The following is a 26,626-nucleotide window of genomic DNA, read 5'->3' on the forward strand; positions in this document are numbered from 1 at the left end:
TCTATAAATTGAATTGAATTTTGTACGCATATTTGGTGAAATTTTCGTTTAAAACATTTTATTATGGTATCTTATTGTAAAGTATGTGGCTACACAATATTTTTGGCTTTTTCGTTCGGTGCAAAGATAAACTAATTTTTTGGCGTTCCAACTCTAGAGCAAGCAACATATAGCTAGTCATGGAAAAAGCATGGACTCTCTAAATTTAACCCTGCAACAGTAAGCGATTGTCCTTGTGCTTTGTTCATTGTAATTGCAAAAGCAAGGCGTACAGGAAACTGTAAGTGCTTAAAATTGAAGGGCAAATCTGTAGACATCATTGGCATCTGTGGTATGAGCACATATTCACCTTCGCTTTTACCGCTGATGATCGTTGCTTCGATTACATTGGGCATTAATTTCATAACGCAAAGTCTAGTTTCATTGCACAATTTTGGGGGGTCTAAATTCCGAAGAAGCATGATTAGTGAGCCAATTTTCAAAGTTAATATATGAGCAGGCATTCCAGGTGATTCAATTGGATAATTCACAATTTGATCTTCATCTGTAACTTTGTCGATCGATTTATATTTCGTCGCTTCACCAGGAATTTGGTTTTGATTTTGTTAACATGATCAGTTTTGGGAGCAAAGATTGCTCGTTCGCATAGCAAAACAAATTTAATTTAAAATTTTTAATTCTGAAATATGAAAAACCTTCGTCTTGATCGAAGGAACCTATAGCCAAAGTTTTGTGATGATTGAAGTGTGGGAAATACGTTTTCATACGGAACACACACACAGAATTTGATTTTTATAGAAGATGTAGATAGACTGAAGGTAACAAATTTTTTTAACGGCGGCAGATTACTAAACGTCCAAAAGGAATAACAGCCAAACTCAACAATGCAGTCAAACTTCAGGTGTTAAAATAACCTAAGTTTGTACGGCAGCCATAGTTCTGAAAAATCCCATTTTTAAGGAAGGTGCCACGCCCCTTTTTTTCAAATTCCACATTTTACTGGAGGTGTTAGGACTTAACGTCATATACATAGCTCCCTACCAATTTTCATTATCCTACCATTACAACATCCAGAGATATGCAGTATGATATATTCCATTTGTATGGGAGCTCCACACCCCTTTTTCTCAATTCCACATTTTCTTGGTGGTGTTAGGGATTGACCACATATAACCGCTTACTGAATTTCAATGTTCTGACATGTATACCTTCAGAATTATGCAGTACCAAAGATTCCATTTGTATGGGAGGTGCCACGCCCCTTTTATATATAGAAATTATTTTTAGCCTAAAACTTTCGTGTTGAACGAAGGAACCTATAGCCAAAATTTGGTGATGATTGAAGTGTGGGAAATACGTTTCCATAGCGAACACACACACACACACACAGAATTTAATTTTTATATATATAGATTAAAGATGCAGGTCGTGTCGTAATCAGAAAAGTATCGATTTATTATCAAAAAGTTATTGATTTGTCATTGAAATTTTTAGGATTTGAACCCAATTTGCTTTCGTAAAGTTATCAGTTTTATATTGAAGAGTGTCGATATAATATCAAAATGTTATCGATTTACTTAATATAAAAGTTATCCATTTAGTATCGGCTTGTTATCCATTAATTATCGAAAAGCTATCAACTTGATGTCGAAAAGTTGCCGACTTATTATCGGAGTGCTACCAATTTAACATCGGCGTGTTATCGATATGTTATCGACCACTTATCTGTTTGCTATGAAACATATACCGATAAAACTTAAATATAAATTCCATGACACATCTGTAACCTTTCGATAACAAGCCGATAAGAAACAAATAAGAAGCTGATGACTCAGCTACAACTACACCGTTTCCAGTTGTAAATGAGAAACCGTCAGATGTAAATGCGAAAGGATAATAAGGTAAGGAGAATAGTGAAGTGTAAATGCAAGAGCTTCACTTCGATATGAGAATAGTTATAAGAAAGCGAAAATGTCAATTTTAATTGAGAATAGTCAGTTGTAAATGAGGAAGCATCAAATAAAAATGCGAAAACGTAATTTATAATTGAGAATTTGAAAATGGTAATAAAGATAAGCTACGTATGTGGCAAAGAGCGTGGACTCTTAGGAAAATAACACCTGATGAAAAATTGCCTATGCTCCCACTAACAAATCTTCCCTGAAACGATGTTGAATGGTGCAATGCTCTCGCACCGCCTCCTTCACTTGCTGTACATAAATATTGCAGCACCCAATTTTTTGCTTTAGAGGGCCTCGGTGGGGATCAGCATTCACGAGCACAGTGCTAAATACAGCTCTTCCGTTTGGCTATTTTAAGTATCAGCTAACGCTGCCTGGATTCTCGAACGACATGGCCCACTAAACCTAAGTCGTTTAAATCGTTCGCCTACTTCTCCGGTAGTAGACAAACTGACCCTACTAAAACAGCGCATACACTCATGCTAAACTGCCCCAATGTCGGTCGATCGAGAACACTCCAGACACTGATATCGAGAATATGCGAGCCTCTTGCAATTATAAGTGGCGCTTTCGCATATTAAGTTTATGCTTCCTCATTAACACCTGACTATTCTCATTTTCATATTACGCTTTCGCATTTACATCTAATGGTTCCTTATCTACAATTAACTATTCTTATATCCATATGACGCTTTCGCATTCACAATTGACTATTCTCATTTCTATATGACGCCTTCGCATTTACATCTGAAGCTTTCTCGTTTCCAACTGACCATTCTCAAATACAAATAACATTTTCGCATTTTCATTTGACGCTCTCTCATTTCCAAATGACTATTCTCATATCAAAATTACTCTTTCGCATTTATAATTTATTGTTCTCATTTTTATAGGACGTTCTCTCATTTATATTTACGCTTTCTAGTTTACGATTGACTAATCGTATTTACAATTTAAATTTTATTTTCAACTGACGCTTTCTAATTTACCAGTAACTATTCCCATTTCCATATGACGGTTTCCCATTTACAATTGATTATCCTTATTTCCAAGTGGTGTCGGTTCCAAATAAGAAGCTTACAAAAACTTTACCAAATATCCCGAAATTATATGTCTCTGGTAAATTTAACTGCGGTTTGGTTAACCTGCAACCGCTGAGTAAGGTCTAAAATTTAAAAACATTGGTTTTGTAGATGTATATCTGTGTGTTTCCACATCGAACTTCTCGAGTTTGGAATGAACTACCTTGCCCTTTAAGTTGAGTTATTTATTTGGCATAACCATAAAACAGCCCCAATCAGAAGGCTCTTCGAAAAGATTATCATTTTGCAATATTTTAATAGTTTCCATGCCTTCATTAATATACATATATGTATTTGTATGTATGTACATCCTGGTAATGATTGCTCAAGTAAATAAACTTTACATTTATGCAGTTTACTGATCTGAAATACTGGAAAAATAAGAAAGCTTTCGTGTTGCTAAAATTAATCACACCATTTTAACCACCTGCCACATCAGCCACCGATAATAACGACAAGTGTTGCCAATTCTGTTTACAGCTACAATAACAATAACAATCACTTACATCGAGCACTATTTTTAATAAAATATACAAAGGTAAGTCTATATGTACATATATAGTACGTGTATGGTAAACTTTCGTGACGAATCTTATCCGGTGTACATCATCTTCAAAACGAAATTGGCTGGACCGTTGAAGAAAAGTGCATGGCGTTATTAATGTTGGACAATGTACATTCGTTTTTTGTTCGATTTTTTTATACATATTTGCATATATCATACATGGGCATAATAGGCTAAACATTTTGTGCTCAAATCATTGCACTAACAAAAATATGTTTATTGATATTAGTCGTGTCTTTTTTTTACAAATATATACAACTGCATTTGCTGATAAAAAAAAAAAAAACGATGATCATCACTAAGATAATGTTTAGTAGACCCATATAGCGGCAATTATTGTATACTCGCGTCAGTGTAAGTAACTCGATACAAAACTGGTTGTTCTGAATAGCGAAGACACGCAACCCTGTCAGTCATAGGTCATAGTGTATAATCCTTAGCTGAATCGGTTCCAATGACTAGTGGACTCACTTTTCGGTCGTAAAAGTGGAGAATAGTTTAAAATTAAAATGGATAAACACATTTCAGTTACAACTGACTATAAAACATATTGAATTTTAGCAGTACAAATTTTCTCCCCAACAATTTCAAATTTAAGTACAAATGTAACGAATTTAGAGAAATTCCGCTTATTTGCAACCTTCTACTAACGTTCGTATCGCTAAACTGTTGAGTAAATAACTCCAATATTTAATAATTCAAAATGGTATTTTTTAAAGTACTTCACAATAACACTTATACTTCGCAACCAATGTAAAAAATAAATAAATGTAAGGCGCGATAACCTCCGAATAGCGTGCTTAAATCAAACTGATTGATCATGCCTCAGCTGGCGCTGCTTTTATAATCTTCGGTTTCCTCATTCGCATACTTTTAGGCGTTTCTTCTTCTAGAATTTACTACTTGTTTACCAGATATAAACTCACCAGCTATAAACTACAGATGCACGATTATAGCTTCTCGCATAGCCATATACGCGTGTATATGTGAGTGATACTCCCACCGATGATTGCATACTTTTGTGAGTAGCTCATATATATGCATAAGTTTGTGCGTTTCTCTCCGCTGCTTGTACGTACATATAAAGTAAATAAATAAATGTAAGCCGCGATAACCTCCGAAGAGATCTAAGGCCGAGCTTCTCTTCCAATTTGCGTCGTGCTCCTCTTGATTTTCCCTACAAACTGGCCGGACGGGACCTATATGTTTTATGTCGACTCCGAACGGCATCTGCATGCAGATGAGTTTTCACTGAGAGCTTTTCATGGCAGAAATACACCCGGAGCGCTTGCCAAACACTGCTGAGGGTCGACCCCGCTTAGAAAAATTTTCTTCGAATTGAAAAACCTTATTTCTAAAATCTTGATGCTGCTTTGCCCGGGCTGGGAACCCAGGGCATACGGTGTGGTAGGCGGAGCACGCTACCATCACACCACGGTGGCCACCGTCCATATGTGTAGACATAATGATTGATTTGTTTATGTAGATAAAAGTGACTCCTTAGTATCGGCTTAGAGATGATAGTATGCCTTAGTGTTGCTAATATTCGTCACAGTATATACGTGTATAAGGTATTGTTATTTCTACGTGAAATTTTAGCTGTCAAATCGCGAACACTACTTTTTAAGAATTTACTTTCTTTATATTAGGTCAGAATCCTTTCAGTTCAAAATATGGAAATCTTGCAATATAGTTTTGAGTCACTTTCCGTAGAGCTAGAGCTTGAAACTTGGAATATACTTCAGAATTTGATGACAATGAAACATTTCGCTAAGTGGCGCCGGAAACGTGATAAATATTTAAAAAAATTGGCCGAATTTAGAAATGTTTGCGAACGAGTTTAAAGAAACTTCCCATTAAGCGAGAAATTGGAAACATTGAACATGTCTTAAAATTATATAACAATGCAATACTTAGAATACAAAATACGACTAGATGAGACAGTAATCAAGATATTTAGAGGTCTTTAAAAAGCCATATGTACATACATATGTAATCTAGTGAGTGATTTTTTAGTTGTTAGTGATTTTGATGAATATCTGCACTAGAAACTTGGGCTTTCGGGTGGAGATCTCAGCGACATGGAGAGCTCTGCTCGAAACATTTGCATATCTCGACGTAGCTCCAATAAACATAAATAACCGGCATACCTGCTCCAAAACGACTTCGGTCACACTATCGATATAACTTTAGTTAGTTCCAATCTCAACAGACTCAGCAGAGTGGGAGATCAGTAAATGCTACACTCAAAGTGATAATTTAGTGAATTTATTTATTTATTTGTATTATTCATATAAAATTAGAAGAGGAAGGAGACTCAACAATGAAGCTGGCTCAATTTACCAGAGTAAGAATCTTAACACATTTGATTCCGATACATTCTAGGTAATGCTCCCTGCTGCTGTACACACAGTTAACGTGAAGGACATTGCTTTTAAAGTAATGATTCATATCGAGACAGTATGACAAGTTGAGGGTAGAAAGTCAAAAGGCAAACAGCACTGCTTCCCGTATTGGTGGAATAACAGCATACAATCTTTAAGTCTATAGGAAGACCTAATTTTTAAAAGTGTATAAATATATTTAAAGATGCGCGTCACGGACTGAAATCTGCACAGCAAGCGACATTGCTTCCTTAATCTTTGTGATGGCGCTAAGAATGATCTTAAGGATACAGCATACAAAATTTTAACTAACAACAATGTCAACATGTAAAATCGGTTGATTTTTACTATGTTTTACATCTCATTATATGCGTTTTGTGAGGTGGCCCCGAATGAAGTCCTCCAAGCTGCTATTAGACTTCAAGATAACAAGTTTCTACGGCATGACGAGCAAATTATTTATATCGGCTTTTAATCATAAGATGCGAACTTTTGCCAAATTGTTTAATATGTGCCCAGTTGGATGAATATTTCCAACAATCTGGCACTTAGTATTATTACAAGACGCGTGTAAAAATCCTTCTCCACTCAGCCGCGCAAGATCTCGAGAGAGATATTTATGAGCGATAAACGGAATTGGTAGGAGTTTATCTGAAAACCAGTTCCAGTTTAGAAATGGAAGATCCACCATAGATGCAGTTAACATTGCTAGAAAAGTGTATCAAATGCCATTATGGCAGTCGATAAACCCAAGAATCGACATCCTAGTAGTTGCAGGGGATGTAAAGAGTTAAATACCTTGCGGATTTTACATGGAGAACTTTTTATTTTTTATTAGAAGTGTACCTGCGTCTTAACGGACAGCACCGTAATACTGAGCAACACGTATCGATTCAAAGATAGTGAGCTTAAGCTCAACCTCAAAATGTATGAAACGTTGTTTTCCATTAATACCAATAAAAATTTCGACCGACGTAGTGTGGTGGTAGAGTGCTCGCTTAGCACACGGAAAGTACCAATTTGAAGGCACGGAAAAGCAACATCTATATACTTCAGAAATGTTTTTATAGGCATGGTCGTCGATGGAAGTTTTGCACACAATCCGATTGTATTTCTGTCATGAAAATATTCTCAGCAGGAATCCATCTGCTTTGCAGAAGCTGTTCAGAGTCGACATAAAACACGTAGGTCCTGTCCAGTCAGTTTGTGGAAAAATTATTATGGGCCACGACGCAAATTGGATGAGAAGCTCGGCTGTGGAATATCACACTTTGTATTTACTTATTTTAATGGGTTTAACTCTTAAGTAAAATTTTGCATGATGTTTATCGTTCTCATTCTTTGTAGGAGTCTTGGAATATATCATATAAATATTCCATCCTTCAGTCAAGTGAAAATGACGAAACTTATCTGTTACTAATTCTAACGGATTAATTAATGTAACATTTTCTTTTTATGACTCGCGTCAACGCCTAATGCCCATCTATGACGTACACTTAATAAAATATTAAATAGGATATGCAAAACTCTCAACAATGAAATAAACTGAACAACCGGAAAGACGAACATGATGCTATAGTAACACAGAGATAATAAAAATTTACGATGCATTTTTGCTGACCAAGAGTGCGCGCTCCCTGTCCATCCCATCTGCCGCCGCAGCTCACCTTCAAGCGGTTGAGAAACGCGCGACAAACTGGTTTCTGTGGCGATTCATTCATTAAAAAATTGTTTTGTATGTAATGTGGATTGTTGGTCGCTGCTGCCAGGGATTACTGTTTCCATTACTTGTTTCGCTCCTTTTGTGTGCAACTTTTTATGCCAACTTCCTTTTTATTTTGCATTGACATGCAGGCACACCTCTCTCCCTCTTGCAATTCCCATCATCATCGTCATTATCAAGAACGATTTTATTGCTATCATCATCCTCTGCCTACTCTGCCACTTGGGACAACGTTTCGCGTGCGGCACTTGACGTGTTGCCAGAACCACTTGATGATGGTAGCTGATGAACTGTGCGTTGAACCAAAGCAATTGTGAAAAGCGAACAATCAACTTTATACGTACATACGAATTCACATACTTTAGTGTTTCTGGTATAATGACACAACGCTTGCAGATCGATAAGATAATGATGAAGATGGACGAGAGGTAAAAGGAATCACCATCGAACGAAATTAATGAAAGAATAAAGGTACAATTGTATTGCGAGCTCACCGAATATAACCGATCGAGCCAAACGAAATTGCGTTTAAGATATCGAGTGTCCCTTCCAATACCGAAATTAATAATGACCTTCATCATCATTAATAGGCACTTAACCTTCTAGACGATTTAGGTCGTTTAGTGAAAAGTTATGCCTTCTATCCCCCTTTCCCGGTTACTTATTATCTGAAGGCTAATTTGTACTACATATGAGAATATTGTTTTCTATGGCGCTAGCTTTCAACCGCACCAAATAGGGAGGAGACGCTGCAATGGAATCGGCAAACTAGCTCTTAAACCGATCATGTCGCAGTAGCCTTGCCATGTTATTGCTTTTTCACATTGGATCACCATAAAACAGATGTTCAGTGGCTGACTTGCGGTTTGGGATCAAGCACCCGGAAGTAGAAAGCTTGTTTAACCATATGCAAAAAAGTATCCCCGAGCTAATCCCTGGTGAATTGTGATGAGAAGCTTTCGCCACTTAATTTGAATCTACACATCCTCCCTGATGATAGAGGAAACCTTTTCTTATACTCAGCGTGCTTTGCACACATAGTATATTAACTTTGATTGGAAAACGGTTGGCTGTACAGTAGGGCGGGTCGATTTAAAAATCGCTCATTGCTCTATGAAAATCGTATTCTAGGGATCAAAATAAGAAACTTTGCCGAAGGAACCATACCTCTAAAATGTATTCTGATGTCCCCCCCCCCCCCCCCCAGGTAGGGGCAAATTTTGAAAAATCCCACTTTGACCCATTTAGAGTGCTCCAATCGAGTCCAAATGTATGACCGACCCCCACTTACTTTGTAGGCCAGACCCACCGATTCCAGTGGCACACCCCCCGGAACCCCCCTGGGGGTTAACCATACAAACATTTCAAAAAATCGCCGGTTTTGCACTTTACATGAAAAAATCAGCTAAATGGCTATGTTTTTTCTTTATTTTTATTTATTTATTTATAATAATATTTATTATTTATTTATAATAATATATATTTTTTCTCTTAAGAAATTTATTTAGTCAGAACATATGTGAATGAAAAAATTAATTTAAGTGAGTTATAGAAAAGAAACTAAAAAAAATTATTGTTTGAAGTCTTTTTTACTTTCAAGTCTGGGCAATTTCGCACGGCTCTCTAATGTCGTCGCCATAACAGCCTCTACATTTTCCGGTATAACCCGTTTGGAAACGCTAGCTAGCAATTGAACATGTCGTTCCGTTCCTTGTATGTGTGATTGAATTTTTGATATTTTTTTAGTCAGAACATATGTAAATGCAAAAATGAATTTAACTTAGTAATAGAAAAGAAATTAAAAAAAATTATTAGAAATTAGCGTTTTTACAACCCTTTTAAAACCAAGGCATCACTGTGACACAATTGCATATCGTAAAATTGCTTGTGTTGTTTTTTTTAAGCCACCACAAGACACAGCAGGTAGAATTGAAATTACCATTTCATTCTTATTACCTCGTCTGGTAGATCATATATAACGCAACAGTTTTTGTGAATGCATTAAGTCGTTGTGAAGAACTCAAAGTGTGAAGTGCTAATGTCAGATAAAAAAATATTTCAAAAAAATAATAAGTGAAGTGACCATTCCAAATCAAAAAATTTACAATGAATCCACCATCCTCTACACCGCAAGATGAAGCAACTACATCAACCACTATCGAAAACCCAACGAGTCATTTACCCAAGCACGTTGTTAATGTTTTTGGTGTGTCTACTGATTTAACTGATCTTAATTTACCAACTCATCTGGATATCTTGAGATATTATTTTTAATTAAGCGAACGTGCTAAAACAGAACAAAAAAAGTTTTCCCATAAATCATTCACTATTCAAGTACAAGATAAATTGATTGGAATTTGGGAAAAACTTGGTATGGAAATAATGCTGAAAAAAAGTGTATTTAATAAATAGAAATTTTTTTATTTTAATAAATTGAATAAATTGCTTGACAAGTATCAAGAGCAAATCAAGAGAAGAAACAACACCCATTGGTTGCTCACGATTTCTAGAATCTCGTTTACGCAAAATTGTCAATCAAGTAATTAAAGATAATTCATATTATGCGCATTCGGAAAATATCTTGTTATCAATGTTGTTTGATGATAGCAAAGAAAAGCGTGACTGTGCCATTAAGAAAATTCTACGCTATCGAACCGATGTTGTCGAGCCAATGGAACTTAGAGTTTATAAAAAACCAGATATAAACTTTAATTGCACAAGTTATACGGAAATGATCAACTTGAATGATATAAATATCGTATTTGAACCACCATTCACGCGAAGCATTCCGTACGATACATTGAAAGAATATTTAAATCAAGATGATCCACCGTTTAATGATCCAAAAAAACTCCGAAAAGAAAAAACATAGGCATTTCGCTGATTTTTTCATTTAAAGTGCAAAACCGGCGATTTTTTGAAATGTTTGTATGGTGAAACCCCAGGGGAGTTCCAGGGAGTGTGCCACTGGCATCGGTGGGTCGGGCCTCCAAAGTTAGTGGGGGTCGGTCATACATTTGGACTCGATTGGAGCACTCTAAATGGGTCAAAGTGGGATTTTTCAAAATTTACCCCTACCTGGGGGGACATCAGAATTCGTTTTAGAGGTAGGGTTCCTTCGGCAAAGTTTCTTATTTTGATCCCTAGAATATGATTTTCACAGAGCAATGGGCGATTTTTTTGCCTTCCCACAAATCGACCCGCCCTACTGTACAGGTATAAAGGAATCGAGATAGATAAAGACTGCTATATATCAAAATCATCAGTGCCGAAAAAAAATTTGATTGAGCCATGTCCGTTCGTAAAAAAAAAAAATAAATAAATGTAAGGCGCGATAACCTCCGAAGAGATTTTAGGCCGAGCTTCTCTTCCAATTTGCGTCGTGCTCCTTTTTAATTTTTCCTACAAATTGGTGGGACGGGACCTACTTGTTTTATGCCGACTCCGAACGGCATCTGCGAGGCAGATGAGTTTTCACTGAGAGCTTTTCATGGCAGAAATACACTCGGAGTGCTTGCCAAACACTGCCGAGTGGCGACCCGCTTAGAAACATTTTCTTCTAATTGAAAAACCTTATTTCTAAAATTTTGATATTGCTTTGTCCGTCAAGAAAAACGTCAAATTTAAAAAAAACCCGTGCAATTTATGTTATTGCCAAACTCTGCATATTTTGCAGGAAATGAAAATGCAACAATGCTCCATAGACTTTCCTTTCATTTCCCTCACAAAAAGACTGAATAACTGTTTTTATATTTTTTACCTTATTTTGTTATTTTATGCTGCAATTTTTTGACACTTCATACTTTGCAATGGGCTGCTTTCGTATTCTTGCATATTTAGTCGTAGGATATAAACTATCCGTGCACCTTGCAAGAAAAGGCGCATCCCACTGTAATTGAAAAAAGACGTGGTGGCCAAGTACTAGTGAAGTGCATTATGTAAACATAGATGTGTACGTCGAGAAAACTAATGCTTTTAAGTTAACTAGACCCTGCCTAGGGACTGAAGTGTAACCACAACAGAAGAAACTTTAAAAGAAATAAAAAATGTCGGGCTTTGCGACAGGAGTTCTGTGCCCTTCATATCGGCAGCAACCGATACCGACATGTTATTTCTATATTATCGCCTTCTTATAGATAGCGAATTGCTATCATCGAGTTATCGTTTTGTTATGGACTTGTTACCCCCAAGCCATTGGCTTGTTATTGGTTTCTTATAGGCTATAGCTGTGTCATCGAAGTATTATAGGTATTTGCTTCATAACAAGCGGATGATTCTTCGATAACAGGTCGATAGCATTCCACTAACGAATTGGTAACACTCAGATAAACATCTGAAAATCGATGACTTTTCGATATCACATCGATAAATTTTCGATAACAAAATTTCGATAACTTTTCGACAAGAAATCAATAATCTTCTGATAACAAATCAATAAATTTACAACGGTAAATTGTTAATTTTCCCCGCATCCCCACAACTTTTCGAAAATTATTGGATACTTTTTTGATAACAAATGGATAACTTTTTATAACAAGTCGATAACTTTTATATAACTTACAGATAACTTTTCGATAGCCAATCGTTAGCTCAGTAAAATTGTACTGATAATTTCGAGTTCAGTAATCGATAGTTAATCGATATGTTTTCTTATCATAGCTTAACACACTTGGATATTAAATCGATAACTCGTCGATAGCACGACAGGAACAAACCGATAACTCGTCCAAAAGAAATAAGCCATCTATAACAAACCAGCGATTCATCGATAACGTAATATTTATACTTCGGCAACAAATTGATAACACGTTTACGATTGGATTCTATATTGCCCCCTATAGTATATCACTTCCAAATACTAAGCTTATGCTTACGTTTACACTTACTTATGTTTACATTATGGACTTGCCCATACGGTGAACAAAGATTCTTAGAAATAAAACACCAAGAGATAACGTACAACCACACTCTCCTTTAACATCATACAAATTAGGCTTGATGTTTTTGAAAGACAACAACATATCTCCACAACGCAATACTCTGAAGCGTGCCCACGTATTTTCGTTGCAACTGCTACTTTATTACTTTTGCCCAGCTGGTGAGACAAGCGTTGGTGTGCTAGGCCCTTTACGTTCTTCCTCCACTTCTCGCTTATGAATCCCTTAATTTTATTGCAACTGAAATTGGACTTTGCTCTTTTACTTCCATTCGCATCACAGTTAATTCATTTGGACTTCTTTCAGTTGTTTCTGATTGATATTTTCGCATTGACGGTTATTTATAGTTGCAAATTTCACTAAAGAAGATCAAAAAATAATGAGATTTACTCTGCAGGCTTTATTGTTTTGGTATATAATTACATACTACACAAATTAAATGTTCGTTGTTTTCGAAAATAAAAATAAATTAAATACCGCAGTCGTGTATATAATAATAGAGAATTAAATACGTATCTATAAATCAAAAAAACAAAACATATACATTGAATTCGCTGAAATTATGACTGGTCATTTGCTTTATTATTGTAAAAGTAGCATTCGACCGTCATCTTTGATTCGACCCCTTTTTGTAAATTATTGCCTAAAAGTTTATACAATGCCCATTACTAATCTTACTAAAATGAATGCGTGTAGGGAAATTAATATTTTGTCTTTTAAAATGGAAACAAGTAAAGAATATTTCGAGTGCTTATGTGGAACTTGTATGAATGAAGTTCAACCGCCCTTGTATTGCGATACTACTAAACCGCAACAACAATGGCTATCCATATTGGACATAGTTGAGCAATATTTCTCTTTGAGAATCGCTGAATTGATAAAAATGAACAAATGAACAAATAAAAATGCAGCTTAGTAATGAACTGCCAACCAAAATATGTTGTCATTTTTGCAGCAATTGTTATCCGCGTATCGGTTTCAAGAAATATCCATACAATGTACAGAACAGATGCTTAAACTGATACTTAAACAAGTAAGGAAAGCTAAGTTCGGGTGTAACCGAACATTACATACTCAGCTAGAGCTTTGGAGACAAAATAAGGGAAAATCACCATTTAGCAAAATGAATGACATGTGTATCAAATGAAAGGTGTTAATGATTATTTAAAACGTAGTGGGCCTTAGTTCTATAGGTGGACGCCTTTTCGACAAATCGCAATAAGGGTGACTCTAGAATGTGTTTGTACGATATGGGTATCAAATTAAAAGTATTAATGAGGGTTTTAAAAGGGAGTAGCCCTTAGTTGTATATGTGAAAGCGTTTTCGAGATATCGACCAAAATCTGGACCAGGGTGACCCAGAACATCTTATGTCGGGTACCGCTAATTTATTTATATATTTCATACCACGAACAGTATTCCTGCCAAGATTCCAAGGGCTTTTGATTTCGCCCTGCAGACCTTTTTCATTTTCTTGTACTTAATATGGTAGGAGTCACACCTATTTTACAAAGGTTTTTCTAAAGTTATATTTTGCGTCAAAAAACCAATCCAATTAGCATGTTTCATCCCTTTTTTCTTATGCAATTTTTTCAGTTTTCGTAATTTTCGATATCGGAAAAGTAGGCGTTGTCATAGTCGGATTTCGGCCATATTTATACCAAGATAAAGTGACTTCAGATAAGTACGTGAACTTAGTTTAGTTAAGATATATCGTTTTTTACTCAACTGTCGACTGTGTATAAAAACTGGGTGTGGCTTTAACCGATTTCGCCCATTTTCACAGAAAACAGCTATCGTCACAGAATCTATGTCCCTACCAAATTTGACAAGGATTGGTGAATTTTTGTTCGACTTATGGCATTAAAAATATTCTAGACGAATTAAATGAAAAAGGGCGGAGTTACGCCCATATTGAAATTTTCATTTATCTTTGTATTTTGTTGCACCATATCATTACTGGAGTCGAATGTTGACATAATTTACTTTTATACTGCAAGGCTATTAAATTTTTTTGTTAAAATTTGACTTTAAAAAAAAATTTTTTTTAAAAGTGGGCGTGTTCGTTATCCGATTTCGCTAATTTTTATTTAGCACACATATAGTAATAGAAGTAACGTGCCTACGAAATTTCATCATGATATCTTCAACGCCAAATTACAGCTTGCAAAACTTTTAAATTACCTTCTTTTAAAAGTGGGCGGTGCCACGCCCATTGTCCAAAATTTTTCTTATTTTCTATTTTGTGTCATAAGGTCAACGCACCTAGCAAGTTTCATCGCTTTATCCGTCTTCGGTAATGAATTATCGCACTTTTTCGGTTTTTTCGAAATTTTCGATATCGAAAAAGTGGGCGTGGTTGTAGTCCGATTTCGTTCATTTTTAATAGCGATCTCAGATGAGCGCCCAGGAACCTACACACCAAATTTCATTAACATACCTCAAAATTTACTCAAGTTATCGTGTTTACAGACGGACGGACGGACGGACATGGCTAAATGAATTTCTTCTTTTCACCCAGATCATTTTGATAGAAGTCTATATCTATCTCGATTAGTTTATGCCGTTACGGATTACCGTTTTGCGAACAAAGTTAATATACTATGTGCGCTCTGCTCAGCTGAGTATAAAAATGGATGGGTTTAAAATTCAACAGCACCCTCAAATCCTATGAGAATTTTAAATCAATTACCGCAATGGTTAAAAATGAGCCAATAGAAGATGACGAGCCCAACATCGAGAATAGCGATTGTGAAAGAATTAATTAAACACTTTCGGTAAAGCGCGAAATATTGGCGTTAGATTCCGAAGAGCAACAAATGATCAGCATAACTGTCATTTATGCCATAAATACTTGCCTCCAACGGGTTAGGGGCTTAGAATATACCCGTGGCTGGTATGCCTGACTTAAGATGCGACTAAAATACCAAACTGATTCAAGGGGTTGTGTAGCGCAACCCTTTCAAGGGGTTTTCGGTGCAATATATGGCTTCTCGAACCCCAAGACCAGGGAGTGCCTTTATCGCTACAACAACGCCAACTTGACTATTCTGAACAGTTATTTATGGTAAAGGGACGTCAAGTTGTATAAATCGATAGCATCTAGAAGAAAATGTGTCAAGCGCTCCCCTTTTATGGGGTATTACAGAACAGCTTGAAATCAAGAGCAATGCTCATTTTGGCAGCAATTCAGAAAGAGTTCCCGTTGTGGTTGTTGTATTGACAATACTTCGCCGAATTCAATGAGTGTGACCACTCCCTAATGGCCATCAAAATACTCTAACGAGTGTCCAAAGAAAGTAGCAGTTTTAAAAGGGCTATAGGGAAGTTGCTGTTAAAGTCGTAGGTTCCACATTACAATTGAAAAGATTGGTGCCATGTGAGGGACACATCGCATGCAGGACATGCATTACGTATGACGGGTTTCATTCTGGACAAGTAAGAGTTTTTTCTCAAGAAACTGCGCCTCGGATGAGCTAGCTAGGGAAGGCACCAACCTGCAAACAATAACCTCCGCTGTTTGGGCCAGCCCTCCTCTAAACACTTGCAAATACTACCTGCCATCTCTTTTCACGGATCAGGCAAACGTCAGTTGGGCCAAGGAACCTACATGTAGTATATCCAAGCAAATCTGGCCTAAGCTGGATGAAAAGAGATCGCAATCGGTGACAGTGTTAAACCGTATCTCTATAAGCCCACTAGTGGGCCTTCTTATAGGTCACTGTCTCATGGGCACTCACGGTGCCTATATGGGCCTGCAGACAAATGACTTCTGCCGAAGCTGTAGGGACGAGGAGGAGATAGAAAGCGTTGAGCACTATCTGTGCCACTGTCCCGCACTGTCAAAAACCAGGTACCAATGCCTCCACAAAGGGTAACAGGAAATAGAGGCCCCCGCGTGGTAGCACAACGGGACACAACGGCCTACGTAAGTCTCCGCTCGGACAGCGGAGGCAGCCACTTTAACCTAACCTAACCTAAGAGTTTAATCTGGTGCAGTATTCAGAGCGATGCTGTGCCAGGGTGACGTGTGGGGTAGTGCCCCTTCTTCTACTGCAAGAGTAGGACATTGTATATTAATAACGGGGTTTACCGGGCGCGTCCTAACAAAAGCGTTTACCGATTCTGTTTAGATTTTCCGTATGGCCTTCTCACCCTCGTCTGGATCAAACGGCTGTGTAGGCAGGTGCCGGATCTCGTCATATTCCTTATCGAGATGTTCCCTTAACCCTCTTGGAAGCGGAGCTAGATGCAGCAGTTGTTTGCTGGTTTGTGACAATGAAGCAAAATGATACAAAATCTGTCTGTTTAGCATTTCGTTGTGTCCTTGAATGTTGAGCTCCTTGGCCTCGCTATGTAGGTGGTGTTCAGGGGTCATAAGGAGAATCCCGTGTCAGTTGTGAGTGCAGCATCTTGACAGGAATGCAGCATTTTCCAGTATGTGGTTATCAACGTTTATTTATATTGTTGTTGTTGTTATAGCGATAAGGACACATTTCGAAAGTTTTGAGGAATGCTATCGATGTGGGTGGTCCCTTTTTCGGATGCAGATCTAATATATTTCTTTTACAAGCACCATGAAGGTGCTGGAACGATTTGGTATGACCACATAAAACATTCTAGGCCATACCGCCCTACCAGTCCCTAGATCAATGAGGAACTTGGGGTCGCCAGAGCTTCGACTGCTAAAGAAATAGGATTCGCCACGGGTAGAATTGGGTTGGAGAAGCTATTAATTGCGTTGGCAACCTCTTGAAATGGTTGCGCTACACAATCCCTTAAACCAATTTGGTATTTAAGTCGCATCTTACGGCAGGCATAGCTGCCGTGGGTATATTCTAAGCCCCCTAACACGCTGAGGGGAACGATTCTTTATCTTTTCCACCGGCAGCAAGGCAAGCGACTTGCAGATTTTGTTGCGGCTTTGTACTTGAGATACAAGTTTGGTGGCTGACCGACGGTAACGTAACAACGTCGACGTAAGAGTGCAATATTTGTGTCATCATTCCTTCCACGACGTAAAAAGAGTGGACGTGGATTAGGTCGCTATGTTCTAGATAATGCCATATCGCATGAGGTGAACAAACTAGAAATATTGGGAAGATGGATGTTTATTCTAGAAACTAGTTCCTCTCTTGGAGGGCCAGGTCCCGTGGCCATTATCGTTCTATCGTCAGTGTAGCAAATGATAGTAACTCCTTCTTGTGGAGAAATGAGCTTTGATATGTAAAAATTAAAAAGCGGCAAGGGTTACCCTATGGCAACCGCTGTTTGATTTTTAGGCTTTGAGGTTTTGTTTCTTAATTGAATAGACGCATACCGACCATTCAAATAATTAGCGGTCCATCTTCTTAGACAAGTAATAGGGGATGATGGTTCTTTGTCTTGGAGTAGCGTTGTTGAATGTGTCAAATACTTTCGACAGGTCGACACGAGTAACGTCATATGATGGTCTTTTTCCTAATTTACTCCGTAATTTATCTGATCGTTTATGGCGTTTAATGTGGTGGTGGGGCTATGCATTTTGCTGAAGACATGCTGGTGGATGGCTGAGCAAGGATTCGCAGTGAAACGAGGGAGCAGGACGGTTTGCAATGTCCTCCTACTGGTGAAATGAATGATAGCGGTTGATACGACTCGCCTTCATTACCTGGTTTTCCAGGCTTTAGTAGTATAATTTTTCTTGCTATTTTCCATTGTTCGGGAATGACAAATGACTTCAATAACAGGACTTCAATAGTTCCTATTTTTATTTACAGGAATAAAGTTGGAAAGATGTTTAACTAGCCAACTGTTCTTATAGCAGCGAAAGAGTTATGTGTTAAGGCAAATCTTTATGGTAAAATTTGTCAAGTTCGCGAATAAAGCAGATGAGTTGTGCACAATGTTTGTGGAGCATCAAGCAAAGCAAAAAGTTGACATAATTTTAACATTCACCATTCAACGTCAGAGTACAAGAATTCATTTCTTATACGTTCTTACAGACTGTAAGTGTTCGAAGGGAACTCCTTTTTTATCCACGTCCTTGGAAAAGAAAGTGAAATCGTTCCACCTCTGAGTGCGCAGGTACCATAAAAGTACATCTTTTATGTGCAGTGAGAAAATACTTTTCTTTTCAATTCCTGGCTCAGCTCAAATTAAAATTTCAAGTATGTAGTCGAATCCGATAGAGGCTTTTAGTTAGCAAACGTAGTTAAAAATTTTCTCGCTTAGTCGCTGATCTTGGTTTTGCGGCACAAAAATCCTGAAAAGTCTATAACTACATTTAACTGGATTATCTAGTGTTTATTATATCGTGATACGTTCTTATTTATGCACATATCTTTAGTCAGACATTGGAGTACATACTTAAGCATTTTCTTTTCTTTATATTCATCCAGGTGCAAATATTAATATAATTAAGTGCAAATTGTATACGAAGAAACCTCAATCAACTTTGCTACATTTACCCGCCACTCAAATTTCAAGTACTAATCAAGTGGCTTGGATGTTCGTTCCTTATCTCCTTATGGTATAATAATCTGTTGCAATTTCTTTGAACAACAATTATGCTTATCTATAAAAAACAGTATCAATACAAACAAGAAGATGATTGTATGAATGATTTTATATCAATTCAATAGTGAAAGACCTGAAGAAGATGGATGAGTAGCATATTAATGGAATCCCTAAGGTGCATAAGGCATGAAACTATATACTTAAATCAACTTAAAGCCTCAATCTTTGGAAGCTTTTGAGTAACATCATCATAACCATCGATTCGCGCTTAAGCGCTTTAGCATGACCTGTTTTCAGCTCGCACTGCAAACCGGCGTTATTCATCTTCTTCGGCTTCCAAATGGCAAAATTGATCGATATATGTATTTCTTTGGCCATGGCGTCTTCGTACATTCGCACAACCTTTCCTTGTCAGCGAAGTCTTTGGACTCTTATTCGTTATTTTCAGTTCATAGAGTATTTTATTGTGCACTTGCATTTTTTCGTTTCCTGCGCTCGTGAGATTAATGTTCTAGTCTCAGTAGAGTTACAAGGTCTTGAAGCAGCAAGAAAGCTTTTAGTACTTGTCAATATTGACTTAATTGAGGTATTCCGTTGTTATCAAAAATTCAGATAACATGTGAACACTTTTGTTTGTATCAAACTTTGCCTTATGGCAATTGTAGTAATTTTTATATTAGTGTAAATTTTTGTATAATTGAGCCGAACACGTTTTTATTTAGTTGTATGCGCTATGCAGAGTTCCGACTCCCACAGCTTACAGATTCCTGTATGCCTTGCTACGTTACTAAACAACGCCTTAGACCTAGGTGGTTATAAAGACTACAAAACCTGGCAAGCGGTAGTGTCAACTCAGCGATTAGTTTGCTGACTCGCAGCGCACTTGCCCAATAACCACTTGGCCAAACAAATTATCTGATCCGGCGAAGAATCGTAGCAGTTTTAAAGGCACTTAGATGATTTTTGAAAGAATTTTTATTAAACTGATAGAGGGGTTAAGCAATAGCAATAACAGACAGCCCTCAACCTCACGGAGGTGGTGGTTAGGGCTTTGATTGCCGGTTGAGTGTTTGTGCAAATAGAAAATTCCCTTATCGTTAAAAGCGAAGACCTCTGACAGGAAGACGCTGCAGTGAATATAAAAACAAACTTACTATTCCAAAAACAAAATACAATTTTTCAAATTTAGAAAAATTAAAAAATAACAATAATTATCATTAGAAAAAAATTATTGTTCTGGCCTTGAGCTCGATTCGAACCTTGAATGATGAAAACAAACAAAAAATATTTGTCACGATTTACCTCCAAGAATATTGCGACCGAGATTTTCTTCCAATTTGGATCATGTTTCTTTTAACTTTCCCCATAAATTGGCGAAAGGGACCGTTATGTTTTATTTTGAACCCAAACGGCCTTCAATTGAACAAATACACTCGGAGTTTTTCGAACCTTTGGTATTGAAGGCGGAGCAGGCTACCACCGCAGCCTGATAAGTATTTAAGTAAAAAATAAATTACCGATTAGTTAAAGCGTCCTTAGCATCCCATCCCTAACAGTTTTAATAGTGTCTACCAGCAGGCAATGGCCACGCTAAATTTCTGGCTGACACTGACAATGGCAGAGACTTCTCACGCATCCCGTTCAACTAAGATCCAAGCATGAAAAGTTCATCACACTCCGACTTCACAAAATATTCCTTCCATGATGGAATATGAGTGGTAAATCTAGAAAAAGGGAAGAAAGGGACGAAAGCCGGCTCATAACAGTTTGTTTCGTTAGAGAGAAAGTCAAATTGGATCATACTGCTAGAGAGCACATGAGCCTTACTTGCTGCAGCCATTTTACATACCTATAATTTGGATACGCATTCAGGTTTATGTTAAATGCTAGTCTAGATGTTGTGCGAAGGCCCGAATACTCCAACCAGCGTCATCAAACAAGTACTACATTGAAGAGATTTGAGTTGACCACCATATAGCACACCTCGTTCAACTGCCTTAAAAAGATTACCAGTCCCAATCGCATCTCGATAGCATAAGAAGGTAACTGAAGCCTTTCTGGCCCTGTGTTCACATAAAGATCACATGACAGCTTACTGTGAAAAATAGTCTTAAGGAACTAACGTTGTCAGACTAGACATGAGGGCAGTATTATTTCTTCTCGTTATTATGTTTTTCGTTATTATTAATATTTATGGTTAAACCCTGGCAGCCACAGTGGTGTGACTCATCTGCGTTGCAGATGACCTTTAAAGTCGGCATAAAACATATAGGTCTCGTGTCGCGAATTCGTAGGGAATATTAAAAAGTAGCACGGCACCAACTAGAAGAGAAGTTTGGCCTAAGTACTCCTGCAAATCAGACGTCAGTGTATTCGGAAATTTTCTCCTGGCAAAGATTCCCAGTTCGCCCGCATAGGCCCCCACATGGTAATTTATGACATCTATATCCTGAAAGAAGTTGATCATAACCACTACCTCAAACAAAGGCATAAAGAATACCCTTCTGTGCATTTCCACGAACCGACGCTCCTCCCCACTCTGCTGACACCGTGCAACTCATCCCATCCTATGACCGCTGGTAGAACAATATTGAAGGGTCTTTGGAGAGAAGTAGCCAGAATAAACTCTTTATTCTCGAGTCACCTCTCCATCAAGAACATGACAACCGAATGAAAAGCCATTTCGTGTATAAATTAAAGCAGTTAAATTTTTACACTTTAATTCGCTATTTGTTGAATTATATTATCTTTTGTTTCCTGCCTTGTAGTTCTGCTTAATTTTGACAGGGGAAGCTTTTGGATTCTATAATTTCATGAAAGTGATATTACTTAATTACCGAAACATAGAAGCTTCAAATGTGTCCTCTCGCAGTTTTTTTAACTGTCTAATCTACTTCCTTGTAATCGCTTGATTTAAGCCTTTAATTTCAGTCTCATCATGAAAAACTTGTATGTTTTGTTCCTCCGTGCACTGTTCCTAATTAAAACAAAAAATCTCATCGTCCTATGTATGTACTTGCAACAATGTCTTCTATGTACACCTTACTTTACTTTTTACAAATTTTCTCATAATTGACAATAAATGCCAGTCTTGAGTTACACTCATCTTCTTGAACCAAGCTCACCCTGCACATCATTATATTGGCTTTTTTTTATTCCTTAAGACCTGCCCATTATCCATCATGAGACGAAAACTCTTCAATAAGATGAAAGTAAACCGACGCTGTGCAATGCGGTTGATGCGGTTAAATTGCAGGCAGAACTTAATTGCCAATAAGGCTGGCAGGCACTTCTTTATGCTGCAGCGGCGCCACATTACGCCAACAACTTGCATACCACCGGATAATAATAGTTGGCACTCAAAATAAGCGAGGCGAAAGAGCATTAAATACAATGGCAACACTGCCACAATAGGGTTGCCGCACACTAAAAGGTGATAATGCTTGGAATTCACTTTACGACGAGTAATGCATCAAAATTAGCAGGGAAATTACTGAATGGACGCTAAAACTAAAAAAATGGTATTTTAAATGCAGTTTTGTTGACAAAGATGATGCTTTTAAATAGTAAGGAAAATACGTCATACCAACACACATGCATTACTCAAATACTCGCTTTTAAATCGCTGCGCTTAGATTGGAGTAGACTGGAGATGAAATGTTTATGTTAGACAGCTTCAGCAGCAAACAACTTAAGTTTACACTGCCAGACTTTTTGAAGTGTTGCAGACTTATAAATGTTGCCGATATAAAAAAATATATTCGCTTAAATTAATTATCTTTTTATGATTTATGCGACTACAGTGGTGAGCACAATATCGACAACACGTTAATAGTTTTTACTAATAATTTGTTTAATACGAATGGAAAATAAGGGGAATCTGCTCATGCTGGATGCTTTAGAACCGGTGAAATGTACTAAAAACAAGTAACGATGTCTAAGTTTGGGTGAAACTCTCATGTATATATATACTAGCAGACTCTGGTCTATCTGCATAACTTTTAAGAAATTTGTACCCTTTACTCTCACTTTTTCTTCCTCTATCTTTTTCTTATCTTTTCATTCGCTACTCCCTCTGACTTTCTCTTACTCCGAGTCTCTTTCTCCCTCTCCATCTCTACACTACTTCTTTATCCCCAATTCTCTAATTTCGTCTTACTCTCTCTCTCCTTCTCCTTCCCCCTTTTATATTCTTTCGTCTTATCCATCCCGTTCCCAGTCGCAGCCCAAGTCCCAGTACCAATCCAAGTCCCAGTCCCAGTCCCATACCCAGTCCAAGTCACAGTCCCAGTCTCAGTCACATTCACTGTTTCAATCACAGTCGGTACCAAGTTCATATCCCGGAAAAAAGTGTCGTAAATACTAATTTAGGCAAAGGCCTACCTACAAAGAAAATTTCATACAAATCGAAGCAAGAATAGAAGTTGTTCCAAAAATATTTTGTGAAGTTGAGCATCACTTTTCCGGTGCGATAACCTCCCAAGATAATTAAGGCCAAGTTTCTCCTGCAGTTTTCGTCGTTCTCTTTTTAAATTGTCCTACAAATTAGCGGGACGGGCCCTACTTCTACATGAACGACTGCATGAACGACTTAAACTTCCTTGGTGTGACCAATTACCGCCAGTTGGCAGAGCGGGGAAGCGACTGGTGCGCCTTGTTGGACGGCCATAACCGTTTAAACTGTTAAGCCCCAATTAAGTAAGAAAGTAAATTTGCCAAATCACTGCCGAGGGCCGACCATGCTTAGAGAAACTTATTTCTCATTGAAGAAAATTATTATTATTAAAATCTTTGATATTGCTTTGCCTGACACTTTTGTGTGTATTATTATTATCAGAGAGCTATTCCGTGGGCGCCGCTCTAGATTGATTTTGTTTACTTTGTCATCTGTTTTTTACAATTTTCCTTCGTAAGTAAAATATGTACGAAAGTGTAGGCAATAATGCTCCTCACTGTACATGAAAAATCATCTGAGAATTGTTGGCGTGAATGTGGCTCTGAACACTTTGGTTAAACTTTTCTACTTAGAAAACTTTAATGTAAGTTTTCATGTTCTCATAACACTGGTTAAGTAGGTTAGTACAAATATATTTGTTAGTTTGTTAATATCCATAGTAAACACTTACCATGGTGTGCCTTGAAGCACGCTTTTAACTTAAGTCGTCATCAGATTTCACTAATATTTCAATGCAAATGAAACTTTGTTTGAACAGATAAGGGAAATTGTGATTTATAGTTTTTTAAGTATTTACTTATAAGACTGCGAATTATAGAATTTAATCAACCAAAATTGCAATGTCAGAATACACAAACATAGATTAGTAAGTACCCAGCAAAAAATGGCATAAGTGGTTGTAGGCAATAAAGAATACTGATTTCACTCCTGACAGATAAACCTTAGAATAGGGTAAGTAAAGTAAATCATACGCCTTATAATAACGCCTCATTTCAGGCGTATCTAAGCTAAAAATAAGCCTTATCTCTTAGGTAAGTCAAAAAATAAAAAATATATGTTACCAAAAATTAAAGGATACATGATTGATATGACCTAGCTCTAGTTAAATAATATAAATTTTCGTAAACTTTTTAAGGACACTAGAATATCTTTTTATTTGAAAAATTAGTTCCAATAAAGTAAATATTCTTTTTTTTCCTTTCAAAGAACCCATAAAAGTTGTAAATTCTACATTTTTTTACTGTCTCAGCAGCTCTTTTTCAAGTTTAGGTGTACTGCCTTTTTTCTGCCCCGCACATTGGCTGGAGCTAGATGTTATATGGCGGCTTCGAACGACATCTGCGAAATGACATCTTGTAAATGAATTTTTGAAAAGAATATTTTCATGGGTGATATATGCTTTCTGGGTTGGGCGAAACACTGCCAGAGTCAGCATGTAAAAAATAAATCAAACAAGCAAGGAAGGTTAAGTTCGGGTGTAACCGAACATTAAATACTCAGTTGAGAGCTACGGTGACAACATAAGGGAAAATAACCATGTAGGAAAATGAACCTAGGAAAACCCTGGAATGTGTTTGTATGACAAGTGTATCAAATGAAAGGCATTAAAGAGTATTTTATGAGGGAGTGGGCCATAGTTCTATAGGTTGACGCCATTTAGGGATATAGCCATAAAGGTGGATCAGGGTTGACTCTAGAATGCGTTTGTACGATATGGGTATCAAATGAAAGGTGTTAATGAGTATTTTAAAAGGGAGTAATCCTTAGTTCCATAGGTGGAAGCCGTTTGAGATATCGCCACAAAGGTGGACCAGGGGTGACCCTAGAATTTGTTTGTACAATATGGGTATCAAAAGAAAGGTGTTAATGAGTATTTTAAAAGGGAGTAATCCTTAGTTCCATAGATGGACGCCGTTTCGAGATATCGCCATAAAGGTGGAGCAGGGGCGACCCTAGAATTTGTTTGTACAATATGGGTATCAAAAGAAAGGTATTAATGAGTATTTTAAAAGGGAGTAATCCTTAGTTCCATAGATGGACGCCGTTTCGAGATATCGCCATAAAGGTGGGCCAGGGGTGACTCCAGAATTCGTTTGTGCAATATGGGTATCAAACGAAAGGAGTTAATGAGTATTTTAAAAGGGATTGGGCCTTAGTTCTATAAGTGGACGCCTTTTCGAGGTATCGCAATAAAGGTGGACCAGGGGTGACTTTAGAATATGTTTGTACGATATGGGTATCAAATGAAAGGTGTTAATGAGTATTTTAAAAGGACGTGGGGCTTAGTTCTATAGGTAGACGCCTTTTCGAGATATCGCCATAAAGGTTGACCAGGGGTGACTCTAGAATGAGTTTGTACGATATGGGTATCAAATTAAAGGTATTAATGAGAGTTTTAAAAGGGAGTGGTGTGAAGGCGTTTTCCAGATATCGACCAAAATGTAGACCAGGGTGACCCAGAACATCATCTGTTGGATACCGCTAATTTATTTATATATGTAATACCTGCCAAGATTTTTGGGGTTTTTTATTTCGCCGTGCAGAACTTTTTCATTTTCTTCTACTTAATATGGTAGGTGTCACAACAATTTTATAAAGTTTTTTCTAAAGTTATATTTCGTGTCAATAAAACAATCCAATTACCTTACCATGTTTCATCCCTTTTTTCGTATTTGGTATAGAATTATGGCATTTTTTTAATTTTTCGTAATTTTCGATATCGAAAAAGTGGGCGTGGTCATAGTCGGATTTCGTTCATTTTTCATACCAAGATAAAGTGAGTTCAAGTAAGCACGTGAACTAAGTTCATTAAAGATATGTCGATTTTTGCTCAAGTTATCGTATTAACGGCCATGCGGAAGGACAGACGGACGACTGTGTATAAAAACTGGGCGTGGCATCAACCGATTTCGTCCATTTTCACAGAAAACAGTTAACGTCATAAAATCTATGCCCCTACCAAATTTCAAAAGGATTGGTTAATTTTTGTTCGACTTATGGCGTTAAAAGTATCCTAGACA

General features: G+C 37.3%; 1 long non-coding RNA gene across 1 annotated transcript in view; it reads right to left on the reverse strand.

The window, feature by feature from the left end:
• Positions 1-12,573: 12,573 nt before the first annotated feature.
• The window catches only part of LOC137240609 (uncharacterized), a 518,840-nt gene continuing 504,787 nt past the window's right edge, over positions 12,574-26,626 (reverse strand). The window contains exon 3 of the long non-coding RNA XR_010949774.1: positions 12,574-13,011. This is a non-coding gene — a long non-coding RNA (uncharacterized lncRNA). The remainder of the gene's footprint in view (positions 13,012-26,626) is intronic.

Source organism: Eurosta solidaginis, chromosome 2 (genome assembly GCF_040869045.1).
Source record: "Eurosta solidaginis isolate ZX-2024a chromosome 2, ASM4086904v1, whole genome shotgun sequence".
NCBI classification, from domain to species: domain Eukaryota; kingdom Metazoa; phylum Arthropoda; class Insecta; order Diptera; family Tephritidae; genus Eurosta; species Eurosta solidaginis.